This window comes from Equus przewalskii, chromosome 13 (assembly GCF_037783145.1).
Source record: "Equus przewalskii isolate Varuska chromosome 13, EquPr2, whole genome shotgun sequence".
In the NCBI taxonomy this organism is placed as follows: domain Eukaryota; kingdom Metazoa; phylum Chordata; class Mammalia; order Perissodactyla; family Equidae; genus Equus; species Equus przewalskii.
The window spans coordinates 606,468-625,546 of NC_091843.1; the positions used below are offsets into that span (position 1 = coordinate 606,468).

General features: G+C 42.8%; 1 long non-coding RNA gene across 1 annotated transcript; it reads right to left on the reverse strand.

Moving 5' to 3' along the window:
• Positions 1-319: 319 nt before the first annotated feature.
• Positions 320-18,878, reverse strand: LOC139075019 (uncharacterized). The gene is made up of 2 exons (XR_011525012.1): positions 1,486-18,878; positions 320-955 (listed from the first exon to the last, which is right to left on the reverse strand). It is a non-coding gene; the product is annotated as an uncharacterized lncRNA (long non-coding RNA).
• Between the last annotated feature and the right edge of the window lie 201 nt (positions 18,879-19,079).

The following is a 19,079-nucleotide window of genomic DNA, read 5'->3' on the forward strand; positions in this document are numbered from 1 at the left end:
CTTTCTTTTCCCAAATGTTACATAATGAGCTTGATATTAAGCTATAGTGGGACTTTTATTTTAATAATTTGTGATCACATTCAACGACTAAAAGTGGAGTTGGAATTAAGTCCTTGTGGGCATAGTTCAACATTAATCTGTACTTGAATCACCTCAAGGGGGCAGATGAGCCCCGAAGCAAGAGCAAACTCAGGACAATGTCCTTGCCCACCTACTGGCCTTCCAGAGTAGGGCTGTCCAGGGGAAATGTAGTGTGAGCCATGGATGTGATTTCTGACTTTCTGGTAAAAACATTTAAAATAAGAAGGAACAGGCAAAATTGATTTTAGTGATAAATTTTATTTAACCCAATAGAGCCAAAATATTATCATTTCAGCATGTAATCAACATAAAAATTTATTACTATTTTACATTCTCTTTTCCTACTAAGTCTTAGATATACAATGTAGATTTTACATATACAGCCCATCTCAGTTCAGACTAGCCACATGTCATGTGCTTAATAGCCATATGTGAATAGTGGCTGCTATATTGGAAAGCACAGGTCTAGATACTCTCTTCTGATTTGTAGATATCAGAGACAGGTGTTAGAAAAGGCAGTTGTGGGTGTGTAGACACAAGGCCAAACAAAAGGTGCCTGTAGTGTAACAAGGCTCATGGAGGAAAAGCCATCATCTAAATTAAAAATCACTTGGAGTAAGATTATTTAGGTGGCTTCTCAATGATCCTTCCCATACACACTACCTTTCACTGAGCAAAGCCTCACAACTTGGACGTGAATATTTCCCCTTTCTGTCTAAAGGGAAAATCCAGGCTTCCCCTGCCATAGGTAGCAGGCCAGTCAAAACCACAACCTTTAATCTGGAGACTGGAGTCTTCTGGAGGCATTGTGAGGACTGTCTGAAGCAACTTCTAGCGCTGTGCTGGTCAATAAGGAAGCCATTAGCCAATTCGGCTGTTTAAATCAAATGGAGAAACTCAGTGTCAAGACGGCAGCATAGGGAGACTCTGAACTCACCTCCTCCCACCTGACACAAAAAATTTACAAGTACTCTTGGAACAGTTACCCCTAAGAGAGAATTGAAAACTGGATAAAAAGAACCCCCATGAGGGACAGTGCTGACTGAAGTGGAAGAGGCAGAAATTCCTTTCTGAAGAGGAAAAAAGCCGCCTTCACAAGCTGTGGTGCCTCATGGCTGGCCAGGAGCAAGCCTGAGGTACAAAGCCTTCCCTGGAGGAGTGGGGCATCTGAGTGGGGGAGCATTACTGCTATATAAGCATCCTTTGGACTCAGCACAACCAAGACAAGTGTCATAATACCTGGCTTTGCTGGCTATTAACAACAACTGGGAGTACCCCCAGAAAAGCTATCAGAAATAAGGAAAAACCCTGCTCTTAAAGGGTCCATGCACAAATCCACCCATTTCAGAAAGCAACCTAAAATCACCAGAAAGGTGCACAGTCCTTTGGTGAAGAGAGACTCACCTGGTAGGCTCTGGGTGCCTCTCGGTGAGAAGTGAGACCTCCCCAGGGATGGAGACATTGGCAGCAGCCATTATTGTAATCTAGTACAGGTGTGCTGACACAAATGCTGGAAGACACTGTTGGAGTTCTTCCCCTGGCCTGTTAGCCCAGGGCTGTGCCCCACTCATTACAGCACTGATTTTATCCAGTTCAGCAAGGGCAGTCCACCCTAGGGACCAGCCCAACTCAACAAGCCCTTGTGGGCCTGAATAGGCAGGGTGCCTGAACCTCTTCAGTGGGTGAGAGGGCCCACCTCTTCAGGTCAGGCTGTGCACGAGTAGTGGGTGGAGTGTGTGGGGGCCTCTGCAGTGGGGCGACTAGGTCTTCTTCAGTGGGTTGGGGAGTGTGCATGCGGCAGGACCGTGTTGGTGAGGTGTGTGAAACTGTGAGCAGTGGGGCTTGTCAGCTGCAGGAGACTTATGCTTCTCAAACAGCCACAGAGGGGATCAACTCCACCTTCCAAAGCCTGAAACAACTAGGCCAGCCTAGTCTCCCTGGGCACCTGCAGCAAGAACAACTCTGCCACAACAGAAAGACACATATAGCCCACACAGGGGACACTCTTGGAACATTTGGAACTGGTGATGAGAGCGAAGCACACTCTGGGCCTCATAAGGCATCTCTTACATAAGGCCACCTCTCCAAGGTTGGGAGATGTAGCTGATATACCTAATACATAGATATAAGTGCAGAGAAAGAGGCAAAATGAGGAGACAAAGGAATACATTCCAAGCAAGGGAACAGGACAAAACTTCAGAAAAAGAACTAAATGAAACAGAAATAATCTACCAGACAAAGAGTTCAAACAAAATATCATAAGGATGCTCACTGATCTTGGGAGAAGAATGGATGAACTCAGAGAGAATGTCAACAAAGAATTGGAAACCAATCAAAAATGAAAAATACAATATAGGAAATTAAAACTTCACTAGAGGCACTCAACAGCAGAGTAGATGATACAGAAGAACGGATCAGTGAGCTGGACAAAAGACTAGGGAAAATCACCCAAGCTGAACAGATAAAAGAAAAAAGAATTAAAAAGAAGGACAGTCTAAGGGACCTCTGGGACAATATCAAGCACACTAACATCTATATTATAGATGTCCCAGAAGGGGAAGAGAGAGACAAAGGGCTGGAGAACGTATTTGAAGAAATAATAGCTGAAAGCTTTCCTAACCTAAGGAAGGAAACACATCCAAGTACAGGAAGCACAGAGAGCACCAAACAAGATAAACCCAAAGAGGCCCAAAACAAGACAGATTATAATTAAAATGGCAAGGATTAAAGATATGGGGCCAGCCTGGTGGCATAGTGGTTAAGTTCATGTGCCCTGCTTTGGTGGCCTGGGGTTTGCCCTTATGGATCCTGGGCATGGACCTACACACCACTCATCAAGCCATGCTATGGCAACATCCCACATACAAAGTAGAGGAAGATTGGAACAGATGTTAGCTCAGGGCCAAACTTCCTCACCAAAAAAAAAGAAAAAAATTAAAGATAAAGAGAGAATCTGAAAAGCTACAATAGAAAGGCAACAAGTGAGGTACAAAGGAAACCGCATAAGGCTATCATCAGCTGTCTTCTCAGCAGAAGCTTTACAGGCTAGAAGAGAGTGGCACAATATATTTAAAGTGCTGAAAGGAAAAAACCTACAGCCAAGAATACTCTACCCAGCAAGGTTGTCATTCAGAATGGAAGGAGAGATAAAGAGTGTTCTAGACAAGCAAAACTGTAGATTATCACCAAGAAACCAACCTTACAAGACATGCTAAAGGGACTTATTTAAGTGGGAAAGAGAAGACCACGAATAGGAATTAAAAGATTACCAAAATAAAAAGCAATAAAATGACTGGTAAAGGCAAATATACCATAAATCTAGCAGATCAATCACCTATGAAGATCTGAAGGTAAAAAGACAAAAGAACTAAAATTATCTTTTTCCATGATAAGAGGGTAATAGATACACATGCACAAAAAAAGAGGTTAGATATGATATCAAAAACATAAAATGTGGGAGGAAGGAAGTAAAAGAATAGAGGTTTTATCAAAAGGTCAAACTAAAGAGACCATTAACTTAATATAGATTGCTATATATGTAGGTTATTATATATCAACCTCATGGTAACGGGAAACCAGAAACCTCTAATAAATGCAAATAATCAAGAGAAAGGAACCCCAACACAATACTAAAGAAAGCCCTAAAACCACAAGGGAAGAGAGCAAGAGAAGAAGAAAGGAAGAGAGAAGAACTACTAAACACTCAGAAAAAATGTAACAAAATGGCAGTAAGTATATTCTTATCAATAGCTACTTTAAATGTCAATGGACTAAATGCTCCAATAAAAAGGCATAGAGTGGCCAGTTGGATAAAAAACAAGACCTATATATATGCTGCATACAAGAGAGACACTTCAGACCTAAAGACACTCACAAATTGCAAGTGAAGGGATGGAAAAGATACTCCATGCAAATGGCAGTGAAAAGAAAGCGGCGGTAGCAATACTTCTATCAGACAAAATAGACTTTAAAACAAAAACTGTAACAAAAGACAAAGAAGGGCACTACATAATGATAATGGGAACAATCCAACAAGAGGATATAACACTTGTAAATATCTATGCACCCAAGCTAGGAGCGACTAAAGTATAAAGCAATTATTAACAGAAATAAAAGGAGAAATAGTAACACAATAATAGTAGGGGACTTCAACACTCCACTTACACCAATAGATAGATCATCCTAAGAGAAGATCAATAAGGAAACACTGGCCTTAAACAACATATTAGATCAGATGGACTTAGAAGATATATACAGAACATTCCATCCAAAAACCACAGAATACAGATTCTTTTCAAATGGACATGGATTATTCTCCAGGATTGATCACATATTAAGCCACAAAACAAGGCTAAACAAATTTAAGCAGACTGAAATAATGCCATGCATCTTTTCTGACCACAATGGTATGAAACTAGAAATCAACTGCAAGAAGAAAGTCAAAATAGCCACAAATATGTAGAGATTAAACAAAATGCTACTGAACAATGATTGGGTCAATGAAGAAATCAAAGGAGAAATCAAAAAATACCCGGAGACAAATGAAGATGAAAATAAGACATGCCAAAATCTATGGGATACAGCAAAAGTGGTTCTAAGAAGGAAGTTTATAGTAGTAAAGGCCTACCTCAACAAACAACAAAAATCCCAAATAAACAATTTAACAGTGCACCTAAAGGAACTGGAAAAAGAAGAGCAAACAAAGCACAAAATCAGTAGAAGGGAGAAAATAATAAAAATCAGAGCAGAAATAAATGAAATAGAGACTACAAAAACAATAGAAAAAAATCAATGAAACGAAAAGCTGCTTTCTTGAAAAGATAAACAAAATTGACAAGCCTTTAGCTAGACTCACCAAGAAAAAAAGAAAGAAGGTACAAATAAATAAAATCAGAAATGAAAGAGGAGAAAGTACAACAGACACCTCAGAAATACAAAAGATTATAAGACAATACTACAAAAACCTATATTTCAACAAATGGGATAATCCAGAAGAAATAGATACTTCTTAGAATCATACAACCTTCCAAAACTGAATCAAGAAGAAATACACAATTTGAATAGACCAATCACCAGTAAGGGGATTGAAATAGCAATCGAAAGTCTCCCAAAATATAAAAGTCCAGGACCAGATGGCTACCCTGGTGAATTCTACTGAATATTCAAAGAAGACAATACCTATTCTTGTCAAACTCTTCCAAAAAATTGAAGAGGAGGGGAAGACTCCTAACTCATTCTATGAAGCCAACATTATCCTGATACCAAAACCAGACAAAGACAACACAAAAAAGAAAATTACATGGGGCCGGCCTAGTGGTGCAGCGGTTAAGTTTGCACATTCTGCTTTGGCGGCCCGGGATTCGCCAGTTCGGATCCCGGGTGTGGACTTGGCACCTCTTGGCAAGCCATGATGTGGTAGGCGTCCCACATATAAAGTAGAGGAAGATGGGCATGGATGTTAGCTCAGGGCCAGTCTTCCTCAGCGAAAAAGAAAAAAGAGGAGGACTGGCAGCAGATGTTAGCTCAGGGCTAATCTTCCTCAAAAACATTTTTTTTAATTAAAAAAAAGACTGCACTGTATTTAAAAAAAGAAAGAAAGAAAATTACAGACTAATATCACTGATGAACATTGATGCAAAAATCCTCAGCAAAATACTAGCAAATCGAACACAACAATACATTAAAAAGATCATACACCATGACCATGGGGAATTTATTCCAGGGATGCAGGGATGGTTCAACATGCACAAATCAATCAATGTGATACACCACATTAACAAAATGAAGAATAAAAATCACATGATCATCTCAATAGATGCAGAGAAAGCATTTGGCAAGATACAGCATCCATTTATGATAAAAAACTCTGAATAAAATGGGTATAGAAGGAAAATACCTCAACAGAATAAAGGCCATATATGACAAACCCACAGCAAATATCATTCTCAATGGAGAGAAACTGAAAGCTATCCCTCTAAGAACAGGAACCAGACAAGGATGCTTACCGTTACCACGCTTATTTAATATAGTATTGGAAGTCCTAGGCAGAGCAATCAGGCAAGAAAAAGAAATAAAAGTTTCCAGATTGGAAAGGAAGAAGTGAAACTGTCACCATTGCAGATGACATGATCTTATATATAGAAAACCTTAAAGAATCCACCAAAAAACTTTTAGAAATAACAAACGAATATCATAAGTTTGCTGGATACAAAATAGGCATACAAAAATCAGTTGTGTTTCTATACATGAACAACGAAGTAGCAGAAAGAGAAATTAAGAGTAGAATCCCATTTGGAATTGCAACAAAAAGAATAAAAAATTTAGGAATAAACATAACCAAAGAGGTGAAAGATCTGTACACTGAAAACTATAAAACATTATTGAAAGAAGTTGAAGACACAAAGAAATGGAAAGATATTCTATCCTCTTGGATTGGAAGAATTAGCATCATTCTTCCTAAAGCAATCTACAGATTCAATGAAATCCTTATCAAGGTTCCAACAACAATTTTCACAGAAATAGAACAAAGAATCCTAAAATTTATATGGAACAACAAAAGACCCCAAATAGCCAAAGGAATCCGGAGAAAAAAGAACAAAGCTGGAGGTATCACACTCCCTGATTTCAAAATATACTACAAAGCCATAGTAACCAAAACAGCATGGTACTGGCACAAAAACAGACACACAGATCAATGGAACAGAATCAAGATCCCAGAAATAAACCCACACATCTATGGACAGCTAATTTTCCACAAGGGAGCCAAGAACATACAATGGAGAAAGAGTCTTTTCAATAAATGGTGCTGGGAAAACTGGACAGCCACATGCAAAAGAATGAAAGTAGACCATTATCTTACACCATACACAAAATTAACTCAAAATGGAATAAAGACTTGAACGTAAGACCTGAAACCATGAAACTCTAGAAGAAAACATAGGCAGTACACTCTTCGACATCAGTCCTAGCAGCATATTTTCAAGTACCATGTCTGACCTGGAAAGGGAAACCATAGAAAAATTAAATGGGACTACGTCAAACTAAAAAGCTTCTGCACAGCAAAGGAAACCATCAACAAAATGAAGAGAGAACCTAACAACTAGAAGAAGATATTTGCAAACCATCTATCTGGTATGGCCAAAATATATAAAGAACTCATACATCTCAACAAGAAAACTAATAACCCAATTAAAAAATGGGCAAAAGATCCAAACAGAGATTTCTCCAAAGAAGATATATAGATGGCCAACAGGCATATGAAAAGATGCTCAACATCACTATCAGGGAAATGCAAATCAAAACTACAATGAGGTATCAGAATGACTACAATTAACAAGACAGGAAACAAGTGTTGGAGAGGATATGGAGAGAAGGGAACACTTGTACACTGCTGGTGGGAGTGCACATTGGTGTAGCCACTATGGAAAGCAGTATGGAGATTCCTCAAAAATTTAAGAATAGAACTACCATACGATCCAGCTATTCCACTGCTGGGAATTTATCCAAGAACATGAAAACATGAATGCATAAAGATACATGCACTCCTATGTTTATTGCAGCATTATTCACAATAGCCAAGACTTGGAAGCAACCTAGGTGCCCATTAAGGGACGAATAGATAAAGATGTGGTATATAGACCCAATGGAATACTACTCAGCCATATGAAATGATGATATCCGGCAATCTGTGACAACATAGATGGAATTTGAGGGTATTACGCTGAGTGAAATAAGTCAGAGGGAGAAAGTCAAATACTGTATGATCTCACCCATAAGCAGAAGATAAAAACAACAATCACAGAGACAGAATTTGGATTGGTGGTTACCAGAGCAGAACAGGGGAGGGAGGAGGGCGAAAGGGGTGCTCATGGATGTGTTTCTGTGGTGATGGATTTAAATTAGTCTTTAAGTGGTGAACATGATGTAATCTATGCAGAAATCAAAATATAATGATGTACACCTGAAATTTATATAATGTTATAAACCAGTTACCTCAATAAAAAATATTTAAAAAATAAAAAATAAAAAAAAAAATTAAGTGCGGTTTAAAAAGTCAGATCTTCAGGGGCCAGCCTGGTGGCACAGCGGTTAAGTGTGCATGTTCCGCTTTGGCAGCCTGGGGTCCACTGGTTCGGATCCCCAGTGCAGACATGGCACCGCTCATCAAGCCATGCTGTGGCAGGCATCCCACATATAAAAAAAGTAGAGGAAGATGGGCACGAATGTTAGCTCAGGGCCAGTCTTCCTCAGCAAAAAGAGGAGGATTGGCAGATGTTAGCTCAGGGCTGATCTTCCTAAAAAAAAAATAAATAAATAAAAAGTCAGATCTTCAGCAGCACTAGCCACTTTTCAGTGTGGTCAACAGCTACACGCACCAGGCTACCATTTGGGACAGCTCTGGGGGAAGCCACTCCTAATCCTGAACTTACGCATGTGCTTTTGCCTAAAACTAAGCAGGCTGAGAAGAGCCCGGGGCTCAGCTCCTCCCGAGTTCTGGCTGTCCTGGTCGGCTCTTGCATAGAACACAGCTCACACAAGCTAGACTGGCTCTGAGTTGCTGTGGAGTTCCCGCATGGAGCCCAAAACGATCAAGGCACCACGGCTACAAGGAAACTCTTATTCCCTCTATTTACCCACCACTTGCATCTTATAGATGAAAACTAGTCAAAGAGTTGATGCTGAACACCAGCTCAATCCATGTATAAGTAAAATTTATCCCAGTACTTTGTATAACTTGAAATGTTTAAAAAATCCATCCTATTAAAAGTTGTGCTTCCAAAGCATCTCACTTTTTTCTAAGAAGTGATAGTAAAATTTTGCAATATATCTAACTTTGCTAATAATCCAGAAAATAACACTTAAGAAAAACTTCTAATTTCGTTATGAAGATGTATGCTATGGTGAACAATAAAACTTAAAGCATAAAACTATATTAGGATAACAGTGAGGCATGTAGAATTAACATATTTTATATTAGGATAAAAATTCTGCGAGGGACATAAAACAAAAATGTAACTTTAAGGAAAAGAACTGAAGATGTAAAGTTTCTGACTGTTCAAAGTGTGAAAAGATGGTATCCAATTGTCAAGTACTTAGATTTGATGGGGTCCAGGGCAGGCCACCAAGAAAGCTGTTAATGTGGATATTAGATGAGGTTTGTTCTTTTGTCTTGCTCAGTCTTGAGAGCTTGGCTTTGTGACCTCTCTGGTCTCCGCCATGTGGAGGATGCATGTACCAGCATGCATCTTGGCGGCGTTGACTAGACTGGGGTTCTGGGACACACTCTCTTTGTCTGGCTGTGCCAAGCTCTCAGGGGGGTTTGTCATAAAGGGCCTAGTCCATAAGGGCCTTTGTCGTCTCAACTTTTGTTGCTTCATAGTGCCTGTACAACAAAGGTCTTTCCTTTCTTTACTGTGTTTTTTCCTTTTGTCTCTGTCTTTTGTGTTGTGTGTCATAAGGAGGAAATACCATAGGGTAGGATGCAGGCATAGGCCCTATAAGCCGGTTGTCTGGACTGGCCCTGCAGGCTGGTGAGTTTGCGGTCTCACCAGACCGGCGTCTAACTAGATAAACTTTGCTGTGGGTTAATATGCACATGAAGCGAAAGCTATTGCTAAAGGCATCTTGGAAGCCAAAAACATGGCAAATTTGGTGGGCATGAATCAAGCAGTTAAGAGCCACTAGGGTGCTCACCACCTCAAGAAGTCTCCCATGGAAGGGTAACTTGGTCACAGAACAGGGTAGATGACACAGGTCCCCCGCCAACTTCAAGAAAATGTCTGTGTAATGACGAGGCACTCTGTAAAGCACCCAAGATCCCCAACCCGGCGGCACCTCCCTCCGAGGTATTATTCTGGCTTCAAGAGACCCGAAGCTTAGCTAAAGCTGTCGTTGTGCATGTAAGGGGGAAAAAAAAAACCAGTTGAAGTCTTTCCTTCTGTCTTGTTCTGTGTCCTGAGAATTTGGCTTCTTGACCAGTGAGAATATTCTCCTTGGTCTCCACCATACGGAAGGTGCATTTACCAGGGTGCACCTTGGTGGCCAAATAGACTGGGGTTCTGAGCGCTCTCTCTCTCTCTGGCTGTGCCAAGCTCTCAGGGGAGTTTGTCATAAAGGGCGCAGTCCATAAGGGCCTTTGTCGTCTCAACTTTCATTTCTTGATAGTGCTGGAAAAACCCCATCCCAGTAGCTCCTGCCCGGTGTCACAGATTAGCGGGTCTGTGACTGGAGGTGTCCCACACTCTTGTGGGGGACCAGAGAGGCCATTTTCACTACACCATCCTTACCACCTGTGCAACGAAGGTCTTTCCTTTCTCTGACTAGCTCTGGGAGTGAACTTATGGATCATAGGGGCTACATCATCTGCGCCCTCCCCAGGGACACCTCTTGCGTCCATGGTAAAGATTTGTTCTAAGCCTGGAAAGTTACCTCCAGGTCTTTCCTTAAAAAGGCTTATTGGGTTGAGTCACTATTGGAGTAAATATACAAATGGAGATCCTACTCGTCAATGGCCAGACGAGAGACTGTTTGAATTGGAAAAACCACGTTTGAAAAATATTTTAGAGAGCTCTCATAACAAGCAGCTGCCTTATTGGTATTTATGGGAAGATCAAATTGAAAAGGAAACACAAAAAAATATAACGGCTAGCCTTAAGGAATCTCTTAATAAATTAAAAGAACAGAAGTCAGACTTAGAGCAAAGATTAAAAAGCAAATTCATTGAAAATTCCCCTTCTCCTCCCTCCTATGCTCCCGTATGTCCCCAATTGCCTGTCCCCAGATTCCCAAGATCTGTTGGATCTCTGGGCCCCGGGCTCAAACCCTCCCCCTAAGGACTTAGCTCCTCAGCCATTTCCCTTAGATCCTAGAATGCCCACTTCTCCAAAGGGCAGTCAGCTGCCTGTTTTAACTTCTCTCTTGAGAAGACTTACAGGGGTCACTCAAGCCTGACCTCCAAGTGAGAGGCACACAGGTCACTTGTGTAAATGCTGAAAGCCAGGAAGTGAATTTGGTAGACGCGGCCAGAGAAAGCAGAAAGGTTCACTTTGCTGTCCCTTACAACTCCTCCTACTTTCCAGGGCTCTGCAATCAGGCTCTGCCTGCTTCAGCTTCAGGGGTTCCTATGCAGTGTCCATTGCGGATGTCTCCTGGACTCCTGCTGCAGAGAATTCATGTCACCTGGACAGCAGCCGATTTACTGAAGTACAAACCTCTCCTGCCTCCGTTGTCAGAAGATCTTACTAAGTTTAGGGAGGAATTAGAAAGATTAGTGGCCATTCATAACCCCACTCACAGAGGTCTTGACTGGCTACTAAGGGGCGTTCTTCCAGCCCATGATTACACTGTGTTATCAGACAGGCCAGATGAGCCCCTGGAGAAAACCCCCCTCACAGGGAAAATAGAGGGCCAGACCCTCTCCAGGCCCTCCTACAAATGACCAGGAAATGGCACAACTGGAGGCTGATATTCAAGGCTTAATAGGAGCAATTTTAGAGGTGTTTCCTTGCAAAGTTAATTGGTCAAAAATTGAATTATGTACTCAGAATGAAGGGGAACCTCCAAAAGCCTTTGTTGAACGTTTTATACAAACTTTTCAAAGGCACACTGTGTTAAACCCGGAAGCCACACAACACAGCAATCTCCTATTTTCTGCTTTACTTGGAAACATCCTTCCTGATATAAAAAAAACAAATTCAAAATAGTGTGGTTGGTTGGTCGGGGCAACCATTAAGCGTACTGATGGAGGCTGCTACACAATTCTCTGAAAATAGTCAGCAGGAAAGCAAAAGAAAAAGAGGACTCAAGACAACTTTTCTCACTTTACAAGTTGAATCTTTTGAGAAACAAAAAGGCAACTCTTAGAGTAAACTAAAGCTCGCTCAGAGGCCTCCCTATTGGCCCCAAGACAATTGCAGGTATTGCAAGAAACCAGGGCATTGGGAAAGAGAATGACCTGCTCTTAAGAGAAGGGAAAGTTTGAAAAATACCTCGCTTAGCCCCAGAAGCCTCGTTTTTCTCCTCCTGAGGGGCATTTCTCCCTAAAATGATAGGGTCAGCCGATCCTCAGTTGCACCCCTGAGCCACCGTTAACCTTAAAATAGGGGATCGGGAACTGGATTTTTTTAGTTGATACTGGTGCGATTTTCCCTACTCTCCATTTAAAGGAATTTGTCTCTGCCTGTCACCTCTGAGTCTATTCCAGCTGAGGGAGTCTCTGGGCAGCCTATTTCACTGCCCATATCTCAGCCCACTCCCGTATCTTTGGGCCCCCTTAACACTCATCATGCCTTTCTGGTCTCTGACTGTTCACCAGCAAACCTCTGTGGCAGAGATTTGTTATGTAAATTTAATGCTACTATAAATTCTAATGAAAAAGGTGTTTTTATCTTCTTGCCCTCTGACCAAACCCCAAGTCTCCTACTTTCCTTGCTAGAAACTCTTCCCGATTTAAATTCTTCTGAAGAGGATGAGTCTTTAAAAGATGTCCCAATTAGTCTCTGGCCTCCACATGCAAATGAGGTAGGATTGTTGCTTAATGCAGAACGTGTGCGCATTACTTGGAAGAAGAAGAAACCATTTCCATCAGCAGCCCCATACCCGTTCTCCAGAAATGCAGAGTGAGGAATTGAACCCATGATAGACACCCTTTTGCAACAAGGTGTACTAGTTTTTACTTCCTCGCCCTGTAACACTCCAATCTTGCCAGTAAAAAAAGAAGGCATATTTGACTCAGATGGAAACCAAATCTATAGATTTGTACAAGACCTCAGAGCCATAAACTCTTTTGTAATCCCTCGGCATCCTGTGGTCCCCAATCCAGCCGTCATCCTCACCTCAGTTCCTGCTGACACTGCCTGGTTTACAGGCATTGATCTCTGCTCTGCTCTCTTCTCAATCCCATTGCACCCTGACTCACACTTTCTTTTTGCATTTACGTTTAAAGGGAGACAATTAACATGGACTCAGGGATACTGTGAGGCCCCTCAGTATTTCCCCAGGTCCTTAAAGCTGACTTGGATTCTGCAGTCCTTACTCAAGGCTCCACTCTTGTTCAGTATGTGGATGACCTTCTACTCTGTAATCAAACTGAGCAGGGAGCCCTCACAGACCCCTCACTCTCCTGAAGGCACAAGCTGAACGAGGAGGCCATAAAGCCTCCAGATCTAAACTTCAGTGGGTGCAAATGACTGCTACCTGCTTAGAGCATGAGATATCTCAAGGCATTCAAAAGCCAACCCCCAAACGCCTTGAGTCAGTTTCGTCCATTCTTCTCCCCAAAATGAAAAAACAATTACACAAATTTCTAGGGGCAGCTGGTTACTGCCGCCAATGGATTCCTAATTTTGCAGCCCTTGCTAAACCGCTGTATGCTCTTCTCCCGGATATCACTCCAGAGCCTATCTCCTGGCCTTCAGAAGCATTCACCTCCTTTGAAGCCTTAAAATAAGCTTTGTCCACGCCTGTGGCTCTCGGCTTACCTAACTTTGACAAACTTTTTCATCTCTACTGTCATGAAAATAATAGAATTGCTGCAGGCATCCTAGGACAACCTTTTGCCTCTCAAATACATCCTATAGCATATTTCCCATGCCAGCTAGACGCTGTGGCACCAGGTATGCCCCCGTGCTTACATGCAGTGGCCGCAGCTGCCACCTTGATTGGCAAACCCAGTACTTTAACATTAGGCTCTCTCATTCATCTCTACGTTCCCCATGCTGTGTCGGCTATTTTGCAAGTACATAAGACCCAACGCCTCTCTACACGGCAACAGACAACCTATGAGCAGGCTCTGTTAACCAACTCTTCTATCATCTCACATCATTCTAACACTTTAAATCCAGCTACTCTACTGCCCCTCCCTGATGATGGAGAGCCCCACTCCATCCCACATGATTGCCTAGCAACTATACAAATGGTCTCAAAGCCATGAGAGGATCTCTTGGACATCCCTTTAGACAATCCAGACTTCTCTTTTGTGATGGCTCCTCTAAGTGGAATTTCCGGGGAAACATAATAACTGGTTATGCCATAGTTTCCCCACACGAAATGCATGAAGCTTATTCTTTGCCCACTGTAAAATCAGTCTAAGCTGCTGAACTCACAGCTCTTACTAGAGCTTGCACATTAGCAAAAGCAAAAACTGTCACTATTTACACAGACTGCAGATCTGCTTTCGGAGTTTGCCATGCTGTTGGCAGAGTTTGGAAATCCCGTGGATTCTTAACTTCTACAGGAAATCTTATTGCTAATGGATGCTTAATAGCAGCCTTATCACACCTCCCTTCTAAAACTGCCATTGTTCACTGTTCAGCCCATATTAAGGAGACTGACATCGTATCTTTAGGAAATGACAGTGCTGACAGAGCTGCTGAACATGCAGCTCACTACAGACCCCCTTATCCTTTTTATACCCAACTTTTAAGCCTGCCTTTATCCCTGACTGATATTATTAACTATCAGGCAAATGCCCCACAATCTGACAAAGACAAGTGGATACAAAAGGGTGCCAAACAATTCAGATGGATTGTATATTGGGCCAAATGGATGTCGTGTAGCTCCTCGTCTTTTGACTTTTTTTTAAATTTTATTATTTATTTTTTTTTTTTTGAGGAAGATTAGCCCTGAGCTAACACCTGCTGCCAGTCCTCCTCTTTTTGCTGAGGAAGACTGGCCCTTAGCTAACATCCGTGTCCATCTTCCTCTACTTTATATGTGGGATGCCTACCACAGCATGGCTTGCCAAGTGGTGCCATGTCCACACCCAGGATCCGAACCGGTGAACCCGGAGCCACAGAAACGGAACATGCACACTTAACTGCTGCGCCACCAGGCCAGCCCCGTCTTTTGACTTTTTGGCTGGCACTTATTTCCCACCAAATGGGACATATGTGCAAATGGGGGTAAGTTAAGGAGCTAAAAGACAATTGGTTTTGCCCTGGCATCCATAAATTTTTTTTTATTTTTGAGGAAATTTAGTCCTGAGCCAACTACTGCCAAGCCTCCTTTTTTTTTTTTTCCTGAGGAAGACTGGCCCTGAGCTAAAATGTGCCCATCTTCCTCTACTTTATATGTGGGACGCCTACCACAGCATGGCTTTTACCAAGTGGTGCCATGTCCACACCCGGGATCCGAACGGGCGAACCCCAGGCCACTGAGAAGCAGAACATGAGAACTTAACCACTGCACCACCGGGCCGGCCCCCCATAAAATTTCTGACCAAATTATTTCCCAGTGCACTACTTGGAAATCTTACCAAGTTTCTGGGCAGGATCAGCATACCCCAGGAAGTCCTCCTGGGCTCACACTGCCCTTTGCAGCACTCCAAATGGACTTTATAGACTTGCCCCCAGCTTTAGGCTACTCTCACTCTTTGGTTATTGTCTGCATGTTTAGTGGATGGATTGAATGCTATCCAACTAGACATGCAGATGCCACAAGAGCAGTAAGAAATTAATAACTGAAGTTATTCCCCATTTGGGCATTCCTTTAATGGACTGAATCAGACCAAAGAACTCATTTTACAGCAGAGATAAACCATTTGCTTGCAAGAACTCTGGGGTGCTCATCAAAATTTCATACCCCTTATCACCCCCAGTCTTCAGGGCAAGTGGAACACAAAAATCTAGACATAAAAAGGACTTTAGGACAGGTCTGTCAAGAAACTGGACTTAAATGGCGAGAAGCTCTGAGCTTGGCCCTGATAAAGATTCGAAATACTCCAAATAGGAGACATGGATTGACTCCTTTTGAAATAGTTTTTGGACGCCCGATGCCTACTGGCATCTCTAAACCTTTGATTCCTGGGTTAAGTGAATATTATGGGAATTTAAGTGAACACTTCTATGCTATGACTAGCTATATACAGAAACTAACTAGCATACTTGAAGCATATCGTCAACAGCGAAAGGAGGCGTGGCCCTCATCTTCTGACAAGACTTGCCATCCCTTTTGACCAGACTGAGTGTACATCAAGGTCTTTAGAAGAAAAAATGCAATGTCACCTCACTGGGAAGGACGTTATGAAGTCCTACTGAACACCTACCCGCTATCAAAATAAAGGAAAAATCTCCCTGGATCCATGCCAGCCATGCCAAAATAGACCCAGGACATCACTCTCAAGACAACTGGGAGACAGTCCCCACAGGCGACCTGAAACTAAGGATTTCCAGGGCCAATTCCCAGGCCCCAGAAGCAGCCAAAGTCATGAAGTAGACAGCTTTTCCCAAGATCACGGATCAAGAAACTTTGATTTTACCTATTTCCTCCCCTTTGCATTTAAAGCCTCCCTAACACACACACACACACACACACACACACACACACACAACTATTAGCAAATATATATTTTCCTTTAATCATTTATTAAAAAGCTGACTGGAAAGTGCTGGTCTCTATCTATTCCACTTCCCTCTAAGTCTCCACTCTGGGCTCTTTTCCAACCTGTGTCTTGCTTTTACCAACCCTCTCTTTTTCAACAAGTCGAGCACAGACCAAACACCCTCCTTATGCCAGTTTACCAAGCCTTGGCCACCCTAACTCATCAGTCTGATTGCTGGTTATGTCAACAGCTAGACAGCGCAAAAGAACCAGAACTGGTCTTTGTTCCTGCTGAAGTGAACACCTGGTGGACTAAGTATGGAAGATGGATGAACAGCAGGGCATGGTGTCCACAACAAGGAGAACTTCACTCTGCCCCTTCCCCTGGTGAGTCATTCGGGCCCCAGAAAGACTCTAAGGAAACTCCAGGACTCTCCCTTGCCTGGGTGAGGACAATAGGTGAAAGTTTTTCCCTCTGAGTTGAAAGTAGACATGACACTGGACCCTTCCTGGGTGACATACCAGGACAACATGGTAATCAAACTCTGTGGTTCTATTCCACAGGTAGCATCTTCAAACCTCTAAAGGGAGTTATAAGTGACTCTAACGCTACTCCCTTTGGCACAAACATCTGCCAAATTACTAAATGCTCTGGATGGCTTACAAGCCACCCGTGTACAACTTGGGGTATTTCAGCTGCTCGCGTGGTTAAGCTGCCCAATACCACAAACCATATATGGTGGATAAAAAATCTGGACTCACTTGGTCAGGTGACAAGACCAGGCATTACAGCTGCCAAAATCAGACTGCAGGCCTCCTGTACCAGCTATTCCGCAATCTGTTCTGTTCTCACAGATTGACAGGAGAGCATGGAAAATGGAGATGTTTAGGCACTAACAGTACCAGTGGCAAAGGTCATAGAATACTCCAGACGGGGGGAACTACAGATTCAGTTCTAACCTTGTCTACAAAACACACTGGTCTTTTTACTTTATGTGGCAATAAAGTATATAAAGGAATCCCACCTAATTGGTCAGGACACTGTGGACTCGGATACCTGGCCCCTTCTGTCACTAAATACTCCACACTAAATGCAAGCCAAATTGCAAACCCGGGTTCCTTTGTTCATAAGATTGTGCCACATAAACGTGCCAGTTGGGAAGTCGTGAAGAATCCGCTTGTGTATCATAACTCCAAGTTCTCTTTGGCATTGAGAGTTTTATTCCCCAGCTTTGAGGACAAGTTGGAAAAGGTGATCTTAAATCTCCCCATGGTAATGGAACAAAAGTTCACCACCACCATGCAGACTTTGAAAATACTCCAGTCAGAGATTAACAGCCTAGCCTCTGTGGTGCTCCAAAACTGACGTGCTCTGGCTACACTGACTGCCCAGCAAGGAGGAGCATGTGCAATCATCGGTGAAAAAATGTTGCTTTTATGCGAATCAAACTGGGCAAGTAGTATTTAACTTACATCTATTAAAAGAGAAGCTTGACATTTTCCGTCAGATAAATAAAGCTCACACATTTTATAGGACTGACTTATTGCCAGGATTGGGGAACTGGTTTAATGGAGTGTGGGGAAATGTGCTATAGTTTGTCCTTTTCTGCTTGTTTATCCTCATTCTAATCTATGCTCTTCTCTCTCTTTGCAGATTTCTTACCACTCAGCTACCAACTCCACTTTTCTCTCCATAGCCACCAGCTCAGCTCTTTATACGTGCAACTTCCAGGGAAGTTTCAGAGCAGGGAACTGATGGGGTTCAGGGCAGGCCACCCCAAGATGCGCCACTGTGGCATGCGGATTATTTCGAGCTGAAGACAATAAAGGCTCAGACTCAGCAAGAACATTCAACCTTTCCCCCCAACTGCCTAAAAGAAATTTAAAATAAAGGCTTGTCTCTAGGGCAGGCCATCATCATAGATAATTCTGGATTTCTGTAAACTAGGAGTATCCTTGCTAAGCCCTCTCTTATCAAAGTTCTATTTACCAAACATTTGCTTTTCCATTTCCACGTCGGTTGTCTTCCTCCCCTTTGAAGCCCCAAATCACTACCTAAAACGTCCTCCTTGTCTGCAGCCTCGGCCAGTTGGCTGAGTAACTCTGTGTTCCCTGAATTTCTCCCATGTATACATGCTATTAAACTTTGATTTTCTCCTGCTAACCTGCCTTTTTAATTACTTGACCAGCCATAAGAACCTTAAGGAAAAGGTGTGTGTGTGGGGGGGGGGGAATTCTCCCACTTCCCCAACAGATTCCATTGGATAAGTTTGAAAGAATGATTAGCAGTTTTGATTTTTCAATTTTCAGTGCAATATTCACCATGTGCCAAAAACTATGTCCTTTGCAATAATTTAAACTTAAGATGGAAAGGGCTTAGGAGCTACTGTTAAAGAAGCCTAGCTTTCCAAAGCCACTGCAGGCGGCGGGCGGCAGCCCCACCGCCACAGCGCCGGTCCGGTCTGGGGATTCCTGCGTCCCCGTCTCCACCCACCCGCGTCCCGAGTCCTCCCTCCCGCCCCACCGCGTCCCCGCCTCGCCTCCCCCAGCGTCCCCGCCTCGCCTCCCCCAGCGTCCCCGGGGTACCAGTCTCCCCACCCCGTGTCCTCCCTCCTGCATCCCCGCCCCACCCCCGCGTGTCCCAGCCTAACACCCCGCATCCTCCCTCCCGCATGCCCGCC